Source organism: Vicugna pacos, chromosome 23 (assembly GCF_048564905.1).
Source record: "Vicugna pacos chromosome 23, VicPac4, whole genome shotgun sequence".
NCBI lineage: Eukaryota > Metazoa > Chordata > Mammalia > Artiodactyla > Camelidae > Vicugna > Vicugna pacos.
This window is the reverse complement of record NC_133009.1, coordinates 31079197-31089803: the sequence shown is the minus strand read 5'-3', so window position 1 is coordinate 31089803 and position 10607 is coordinate 31079197. Positions and strand designations below refer to the sequence as shown.

Below are 10607 nucleotides of genomic sequence, written 5' to 3'. Positions count from 1 at the left end.
TGAACTGCTCAACTCCCTGAAGTCTCCTGGGAATGTTCACGTGTAGAAGAGATGCTTAAGGGCATGCTGCCCTTTATTTTGAAATAATGATTCATAAAAATGGCTTCTGCTGGATTTTGTTTATTAACTTTGATTAAACTTTTTTTTTCCCATATAGGGAAACACAAGTCTCAAATGTAAAGCTACAAATGATTGTCATTCCAGGTGCAAATTCCAGTAGAGATTTAATTTGACTAATATTTGTATCAGGATTGTTAACTGCCTTTATTAAGGCTCTAATCACAGGGTACTGGGTTTTAAGTTATTGGCACCAACTCTATTATTCTCACAGTCCTATTTCTTGTAATGAATGATTTTTACACTGGAGGGTGTTCAGGAACTCATACGTAGCAGAAGATCCTGAAACATCTTAGGATTGTCACATGTCTTAAATTACTAATAGGTGAAGACAAGATGAAGGGTCAAAAAACATCCACGGTGTCAAAACATAAGTATTCCAAGAAACATGCTAAACAAAATTAAAATGTTTATTACTGGCAAGATTATAAAGTTTAATAAGTAGATAACAGCAGAAATGGTCATGAACTTCTCGAACTTCGACGAAATTGAAAGGTTGTTCTTTCTTTAAGTTGTAGTGTTCTAGCTAGCTAAATCAATTTCAGATTCTTCAGTACAGTACAGTAACCATGAGTTTTCTTTCTTTCCGATCTCTGGACATTTTTCTCCCATTCTGTACATTAAATACTTAACAGGTGCTCATTGTTTGACCAAGTTTCAGTTTACTTATGAAAGGAAAGTTATACAATAATAACTTGTTAGCAACTATATGTTACTAACTTGTTACTATATGCCAAATTAATAAAACATTTGCTTGTTCAAATGATGATTATAATATACCAAAATATTTAATATTTTTAATATCATGGAGACAAAGCAGTATATCAGATGGTATCATACTGATAAATAGTGTAATGCATTTTGAGAAAATGCAAAGATAAAAATGCAAAAATTAAAATGTTTTTATGGTAGAATTATTTTAATAATTCATATTTTAACATTTTTTCTATATTGTGTTTTAAATAATTTAAGAATAAAATGCTAAAATAATTTTAAGTTGCAAAGTCGACATTCTGTTAGCTTTGACTAGAGCTCATCTGCTCTTTAGAAGATTTTTTAAATCCAAAATAAAATGTTATACTGAACCATATTTGACATTATGCTAGCTACTAAAGAGATAACCAAATATAATAGATCTGGATAAATGAGAGATAATTCTCCGTAGATAATGTTTTCTAAATTCTTTATGGATAATGTACTCATAGATTTTGAAAATGTACAGTTTATTACATATAATGATAATTATCAATATAAATAATGTTCTCAAGAGATATACCTTTAACTGTATTTTCATGAACAGGCATTTTGTAAGGTACCATATGACTAAAGGCTTGTTTTAATTATTATAACAATATACCATTTGAATCAATGCCTTAAATGATGCCCTTTTAAATTAATAAGCATTATAACTCTTTCTTCATATTTGATATTTTGGAAACCCCATTTTTTGATCTCTTGTCTGTTACCCATTCTTTTTGGTATAATTTTAACAACCCCTTGTCATTTCATTCATTGTGTAGAGCATACAAGTTTATAATTCTTATATACTATTGGTAAATTAATTTACATCTATAAATTATCACTTAATTCCTTAATTTTGTTTGTATTGATTTAAATTCTAACGTGGTAGATATTAACATAGTTATGTCACTTTCCTTTGGCTCATGTCCTGTGTGGTTTATCTTTTTTTCATTATTTTATTTTCAAACTTTTTGAAACTTTCTGAAGGCGTATTTCAGCTGTCTCCCTGTAAGCAGCTTATATTTGAGACTGCTTTCTTTAGATGATTTGTGTATTCTCTGCTCTGTAGAAATAGTTATGACGGCTGTCACTCATCACGCTCTCCTTGGTGGTTATCCTAGAAATTATAATGTACATACTTGACTTACAAAAAATTGACATTTTTACTTTTACTTCGTCAATACAGATTACCTTAGAATATGTTAACTGCTTGTTCCCTCATAGTTTATATGCTCTTGTTTTTATTATACACATATGTTCAGAATAAGGCATCACATACATTGTTTCATCACTGATTTATTTAGAATCACCTGCAAGTTTTTATTTTCCATTCCTTTTCATTTCTATCTGCATCTCCAAGATTCCATCTGTTGTCATTTTCCTTCTGCTTAGAGAAGACACTCCAGGTGTCTCTGCAGGTCAAACATTCACTTAGTTTTTGTTTGAGGGATATTTTCAAGTAGGCATTTATTTCTAAGCTGGCGCATGTTCCTGTGTTGCGAGAGGCCATCTATTCTGGTTCAGGGATTTTACCAGTCTCTCTGTGTTTCTTTATGTCCGTCTCTCTCTCTTTCCGTCTTTCTCCCCTCCTCCCTCTCTCTCCCTCCCTCTCCCTCCTTTTTTGGCAGACTCTAGACTCCATGTTTTCCCCGTAAGAATTTAAAGGATATAAAGTCTCTGGATAGTTTCCCATTTTTCCACCTCCTAGTCCAGAACTGGCAGATGCTCTTGTAGAAAAGGAAGCCTCAAATGCTAGGCGTTTCTCTCTTGCTTTTCACTTTAGTGGATGTTGTCCCTGTACTTTTCACTGCTTGTTAGCTCTCAGGCAGATCATTACAGCTTTCCTAGCTGTTCTAAGTGGGAGCATTGGTCTGAAACAGCTAGTCTGCCCTTGCGGAAAGAAGTCCTTTGCCACTTGTAATATTAGGTTGGTAAGATTCAGCCATGTTTCTAAATGTGGATGGAATCCATTAATTTTCACTGCTGTATTATTTTCCTCTGTTTCTTTTTCAATTATCCTGGCAAAAGGCTTTTTAAAAAAGGGTTTTCTGTTACAAAGAGTGTGAGTCTAAATATTTTTATAGATGTCTACTGGTGCGTGTGGGCAAGAATTCTTACAAATCAAGCTTACTCCGTGGGAGCATGTGTGACTCTAGCCTCCAGAAAAGGTTTGCTTCTGCTATGTCTAGCAGCCAGAATGGGCTCCCAACCTCAGGTCATTGGAGTCCTCAGATGGGAGTTTCAGGCTCAGATTATCCACACTGGTGTCCCCAAGCTTTAAAATCTCACAGCAGTGTTCCATGTCTTCAGGAAAAATCAGCCCCTTTGGATTCCTGCAGTTCTAGAAGGCCCTCTGCTGCTCTGACTCCCTGCCACCACCTTCCTTCCCCACTCCTCAAACCTGGAGTTCCAAGTATCTTGGCATCCTCCTCCACCAGCTCCTGCCTTTGTTTCCAGCCACTAAAGCCTTATCCCTTGATCATGAAGGCCTCACTCTGACACCAACCCTCCCCACCCCCTGCAGGGCACAGATCATGTTTGTTTGTTTTTAGGAGACTCCTTAGAGATCTTTCCTACCTTCATTATGACCTGAAAAATATGTCCAGTCTAGGTTTGCTTGTTGTGGAGAAATCCATAGGCATTTTTTCTATTATGATACTCCAAAGAACTGGCCCAATTAATCATCATCTTTACAAAGATTCCTTTTATACACACACACACACACACACACCCATTGTTCATCTCTCAACACAGCACACAGTTACATGTTTGTGACCAGGTCACACAACTGAGATATGGAAGAGCTATTTTTCATACCTGATTCTTCTGATGTCTATACTGTCCTTTCTGCTTCATAAATTCTGTGCTCTCAACATAATTCTCACAGATTAAGTTCTTCGAATATAAATTTTAAGAATAAGCTCTGCTAGAGAGGTCAATAAACTCAATGCCTTAAGATTGCTGATTGAACTGATAAGGGAGGTTAGCAAACAGACATGAGGAAATTTCAATATCACCCTATTTCATCCTTTAATGACTTTGCAACCTTGGTAAATCCAAATATCTCAAGGAGTTTAACTGGTTGCTTAAAATATTATATTCATTGTAACATTTGAATCACTGAATAGAGTTAAATTGTCTAGGCAAATCCCAAGAAATTGGATGAATAAACTAAACTACTCATATGCATAGCATATTTCAGTTGAAAGGCCAACTTGCAAATAGGATTTTATATATATATATATATATATATATACACACATATATAATCATTTTAAAAAGGAAATATGTAACATTTAATAACTGACATTTTTCTGGTCTAGCATGCTTTGATTTTGAGTGCACCTTTTTTTTTTGTAACACTCATGCTAAGTATAGAATAATGCATTGTTTTGTCCTATATGGGATCAAGGTACTAATTCTATTAAATTGGTTAATATCAGGCATGTATTAATTCTAAAAGCTTTGCCAACTGAAGGAAAGTCTAGTGTTTTTTTCTTAGAATATAAACACTATCCTGAAGTAGGAACCACTGTCTGCTTCAGGAACAAAAATCCAGAGTCCTGAACATGGACTATTTATGAAGAAACACATTATGATCAGATGACACATTCTTTCTCTGTATAATGTTCCGTGGGTTCCTATTACTATTAAGCCCTGTGTGGACTGTGAGTTCAGGAGACACAGCAGCATTGAGAAGCCCCCATGGTGCTTCAACTGACCCTTGCCGTTAATTGTAAACTCTAAGTAGCGTATTAGGACTCTTAGGAAGTGTCTTTGCTACACAGGGAAAAAGGATGATTGGAAAGATAAGATGCAAGATGAGAATTCACGGCTAGCCCATAAAGTCAAGGGATAAGAACATTGTGATTGACTGTGTGCAAGGCCACTGTTAAATTGAGCAGAATCAAGACTGACAGAAGACTCTGGGGTTGGCAATCAGTAAATCACATTGTGTTCCATGCATAAGCATCAGAATATATTTTATGAAACATACAAAAAAATACTGAAAAAATTGAGAGATACTGTGGGGAAGAAAGAAAAATATTTTTAAAGTATTTTGGAGTTAAGCTTCCTATGGTTTAAAGAAGATAAATGGCAAATATATTAATGTCAATAACAGAAAAAAATTTGTGATCTATATTGTGTTATATAATGTTATATATATGTATATACCCTGACCAAAATACAAACATCAATATCCTTAGGTAAAGGTCAATATCCTCAGATAACATTATATGAGGTATAGAAATAAATCTGAATCTTCAACTCAGTTTTTGAATAATGACACTACCAATAGATTTTAAAAATAGAATTATTATGATTTCAAAAGGAGTCAAAAAAGTAGAGTAAAAGCAATAGTAAGTCATAAGCATATCTTTTAAAATGTTGTGCTTCTTAATAGGTTTATAGAAAAATTTACAGATGTGGAAACCTATAGTTTATAATAACAGAAAATTATTTTAATCTCTGAAATCTCTACAGAAATGTTTTTGTTCCAACAAGCATTTCATAAATGTATGGATCAAGTAACTTTAATGTATCATTTTACACTTATGTAAAGTACAGAAATATTTTATATTAGAATCATTTAGTGGCCTAAAGCCATATTAATGTGATTTCCATATTTGTCTCCCAGACAAATTTTGATATTCCTTATAACTAAAACTGTTCTTAGTAATTTTTCTGACTTACATGAACTTAAAGTGTCTTTCCTTCCCAAGAAACAGCCTCTCCCCTTATTTGCTCACTTATTCATTTATAACTAATACCATCTTCTTGTTCTGCTGCTTATACAATAGTGGGTAGGTCCTGCTTCATGCTCTTAAAGGTCTCGAATCCTAGTGAAGAAGAGAGGGATATAAGCAGTCAACTGGACACCACAAGAAATAGATTAAAGGCAAGTAAAGCACATGTCATTGGATAACCTAGCCTGGGAAGGATTTAGAAGTCTTAAAGAATGTAGAAGTAAGCCAAGAGAACACAGGTGAGACTTTCAGCAGAAAGAATACCATAAGATAGGAACAGAGTTAGAAACATTATCTGATGTTCAGGGGACCACAGGGGACTTCCTGTTAGTGGAACACAGAGGACTAAATAGTAAGCAGTCAGACCAGATGGAATTACCCTAATACTGAGATAACTACAGACTAACATCCTTTGTGAACATATACGCAAAAATATCAACATATTTTCAGCAATCTAAATCCAACATAAAATTGATCATGAACCATCTATGAAAGCTTATTTGTGGAATGCAAGTTTAGTTTAATATCTGAAAATCAATCCATGCAAAACAGAATAAAGGAGACTCAAACTGACAACAAATCAAGGATGTCTGCATTTACCATTTTTATGTAACTTGGTACTGTAGGTCCTAACTAGTGCAATATGACAAGAAAAAATAAAAGTACACAGATAGCAAGAGAAGAAGTAAAGCACTCTGTTCAGAAATGGCATGACTATGCATAGAGAATATCTTGAGAATTCTACAAAAAATATATTTAAAAATAGAAGTTCAGTAATGATTACAAGATACAGGATCAAAGAACAAAAATCAATTGTAAATCTGTATGCAAGCAGTGAACAATGGGACATTTATTTAAAATTTTAATGCCATTTAAAGTGGAATCAAAACCATGGACTATTTGGGGATAAAATTAATAACAGATTAATATATAGCTAGAGAAATCAAGATAATTTTGTATTAACATAAGGACAGACATACAGAGGAATGGAATAGAATAGAGTTCAGAAATAGAGGCGCATGTACAGGGTCAACTGATTTTCAATAAATGTACCACTATCACTCAATTAACAAAGGGTAATCCTTTCAAAAAATGGAAATTAGATAGTCATATGGAAAAAATTGAACTTTAACTTTTACCTTACACCATATAAAAAATTAAATGGAAATAGATCATAGACCAAAATATAAGAGCTGATTTATAAAACTAAGACAACATAAGGGAATTTTTTTGTGATTTGATTATATAACTTCTTAGATAGAATGTAGAAAGCATGAATTATAAAAGAAAAAACTGATAAATCTGACTTTATCAAAATTAATGTTCCTCTTTGAAAACTATCATGTATGTGTATACATGTATGTATGTGTGTAGCTGTATGTATCTGACAAAAATTTTGCGTTGAGAATTCTGAAAGAAATTACAATTGAATAATGAAAACAACAAAGATGAAAAAAAAGAATTTTAAAATGGACAAATTATTTGATAGGCCACTCAAGAAAACAAGATAGACAAATAACCAATTCACTCTTGATAAAGTGTTTGTTATTATTCATCTAGGAGATGAAAAATGATCCACAATGAAATAATTATTAGAAGAGCTAAAATTAAAAACACTAACAATACCATGTGTGGCTAAGGATATAGGTTCAGACACATTTATGCTGCTGGGAATATAAAATGGTACAAACACTTTGGAAAACAATTTGACAGATTACAAAGTTCAACTAAAAAATGTAGATCAAAAGCCAGTAATATTTCAGACAAAACCAAAAAATTTACAACCATATTCATCAGCTCACTTAATCCTGTGTAATTAGACCTTTTTACTAACACTTCTATATAATCAGAGTTTTCATTAGACTTTTAAAATATCGTACCTGGCTCAGCAGTATGATTTAAAAAGAAACCTGTACTTGGCAAAAAGTCCCTTTTATAAATCTTCTTGAACATGAAGCAGTTTTGCAAAGCATTGGCTTAACTCTCTGTGAATGACAATAGACTCTAAAAGGCAGGGTAAAAGATCTGATTATAATATTTTTGACAAAGAAGCTTAATTAAGTTGCTGTGACATACAACATCTCAAGATAACCAGGACTATGACTGATAGCATTATACCAGGACATAAAGCAAATCTCAGAAGTTTCTAGACTGTCCATACAATTTCTAGAATGTCCAGATTAACAACAATTTATCCATACCACAGAATCTGAGGGGGCTCATCACTTACTTGACAATGCTTCCTGTGCAATTCAGCAAACCAACCAATCCTAGTCAGCTTCATATTTTTATCAGGGACCCTTCAAAGCATCTCGAAGTTAGCTAAAGGCAAGAGAATTTTAGTTACAGCTTGATAGGAAGTTGGCCAAAAATAATCAAAATTTTCACACAATCTGTTATTAGAAGCATGCTAAGTAAAGTTGTTCTTTTAACAGAGAGGAAACAAATCTAGTCCTTGCGCCAGCCTACTTTTAATAATAAAATCCACTTACCTAATTAAGTTTAATCTAATCTTAGTTGAACCATGCACAGAACTCCTTTCTTTAGGGGTCCCCTTTTACAAACCATTCACAATTTTCTGTATCCATATTAGTTTGCCTCTCTTTTTTCCCCATCTGGAAACAATCAGCTAGAGGACCAAATCACTTTCTTTTCGCTAAACAAAATGCAATTCCATGCCTCATACTTTTTTACTCAAAACATATATCCTAATTTCCCACTGTATACTGCAGTGTTCCCCCATTATTTTTAGTAGCTTCAATTACATATTTAAATTAGAATCCTCAACACTTAATTTCTAGTGACCGTTTCAGTGTCTTATTTCATTTGGGAATGACCTCACTATTCAACTACTCAATAAACTTCCATCGTTCAATTTAATTTAGCATAACTCTAAAATTTTTCAAGTTACCAAATATCTGGAAGGATCATTTTAAAGTACACATTCTTAAAACACAATTATTTCTAGAGTTTACCCCAAAGCTCTTATCTCATTTGCATTTAATTCACTTATAAGAATTTCATCATACCAAGTTAATTTTTTTTCTTTCTGCTGACAAATTCTGTAACAGAAAGAACATGAACTTACTGGCCTTCAGTAAACCTAGGTATTACAGACAATAAAAGACTTGTCTATATTGATTATACCAACAAGCTTAAGCTAGCTTTAACATCAGATAGTAATTCAATATTGAATATTTTCTAGATCACATGCACCTGAAATTTGTCCTATCTTCTTATTTATAATTAAAGTATATAATTTGTAAGCACTTACTTTTAGGTCAGTTTAATACAGCTTATTCACAAGTTAATTTTTTCCCTAAATATATATTTTTTTGAGAGCCCAAGTAGATCATCAAAAGCACAGGAAGAGAAATGCACGTTCCTCTTCTAACTGCTTTTACAAAACCCCAACGACCTTGACTACTTTCAGGGATTTTTTTTTCAGTTCCCAATTATCCATTAGATAATAATGTATGTATCATTCCCTCACATTCCCATGCCTCACTTTCAGCAAAACCAGGAGATGATTTGGACTCAGGTACCAACGTGCATGCACGCGCACGTGCGCGCACACACACACACACACACAAGACATAAACCAAATGGCAAAAGGCCCACCTTGATATAATAGCAGAGCCATCATGGGCCATTTCTCCAGATCTCAGAGTACTGAGCCCACACGTGTTACAATAAAAAAATATTTTCTTTCATTTATGGGAGCATAGCTGAAGTACCCCCAGTTTTACAAAATGTACCCTAGGGGGTCTATAAGATGGAACAGAGCTCTGATCATCCACACTTAATTATTTATGGCTGACAATATCAAATACCAAGAAAACAATTCAAAATGGTCTCTCAAGGTCACAGCCCCAAAAGAGATTGCCAAGCAACACCCCATCAGTCAAAAAAGGGAGAACCCCAATCAATACCTCATCAAAGATGAAGCTGAATGAGTGACCAAGGCTAGAAAGGCAAAATGCCAATCACTGCTCCACCGAAGGTGAAGTCCACACAGTAGGGAAGGACACCTGGTGTCATCACACACAAGCTCCGTTACTCAAAGACGTCTCAACCGGCCAATGCAAATTCTGACACAAACATACCAACAACAAAATTGGTCCCACAAACAAAAGATCAGAGGAGATGTAGAGCCGAAATTCCACTTCCACTCCCAGGCAGAGGCTTCCAAACAGATGGGTCCAACTCTTGAAAGAGAACAGACCCAGAGTGGCTCCCAACAAGCTCACTTCCCAGAAGGGAATGAGTACAGGCCGAGCGGGTAGAACCCTCCCATCGGGCACAAGCTGGTGTGGCTCGCCCCAAAAGCATGCACGCAAAAACACAAACAACAGATAAGCTACCATCACACAGACAGAAAAATCAGAGAAGGTGTCATCTCAAAGTTCCACTTCCACCCCTAGACAGAGGCCTCCAAACAGATGGGTCCAGCTCTCAAAAGAGAACAGACACAGAGTGGTTCGCGATGAACTCACTTCCCCGTGGGGATGAGCCCAGACGGAGTAGAGAGAATTCCCAGCTGTGCGAGCTGGAGTCACTCACCTCCAGGCGACGCCGAGTGTGGATGTGGCTCCTGATATTCTGGCTTCAAACAGCCTCAAGCTCCGGCGGCCACGCTTGTCCGGGGGAGTCAGTCCCACCCGGCGCCCCAGGGCCAAGTGAGTTCCGGCAGCTGCTGGGATCCAGAGAAGCGGCTGCCCCTGGCCAACGTCTTCCTGCCGCGAGCACAGACGCCTAGGCTGGCTTTCCCCAAGTTTTCCCAAACGCAGGTTCATGTGTCTGACACACAGTGAGACCAAACAAACCGAAATGTCTGAGTTTGGAGCAGAGAAATGTTTATTCCAGGGTCAAGCAAGGAGAACGGTCACTCCTGCCCCCAAAATCCCTGAACGCCCCAGAAGGTTGAGCTGAGCCTTTTTAAAGCTGAGCCTTTTCAAAGGCCGCTGAGGGAGGAGCGTCCTAGGGTCTGGGATCAGCTGG

The 10607-nt window shown here is 35.6% G+C and overlaps 1 long non-coding RNA gene across 1 annotated transcript; it reads right to left on the bottom strand.

Annotated features, from left to right (window-relative positions):
• Positions 1–1001: 1001 nt before the first annotated feature.
• LOC140688780 (uncharacterized) lies at positions 1002–10301 on the bottom strand. The gene is made up of 4 exons (XR_012063601.1): positions 10170–10301; positions 7837–7928; positions 5554–5699; positions 1002–1975 (listed from the first exon to the last, which is right to left on the bottom strand). It is a non-coding gene; the product is annotated as an uncharacterized lncRNA (long non-coding RNA).
• Positions 10302–10607: the final 306 nt, after the last annotated feature.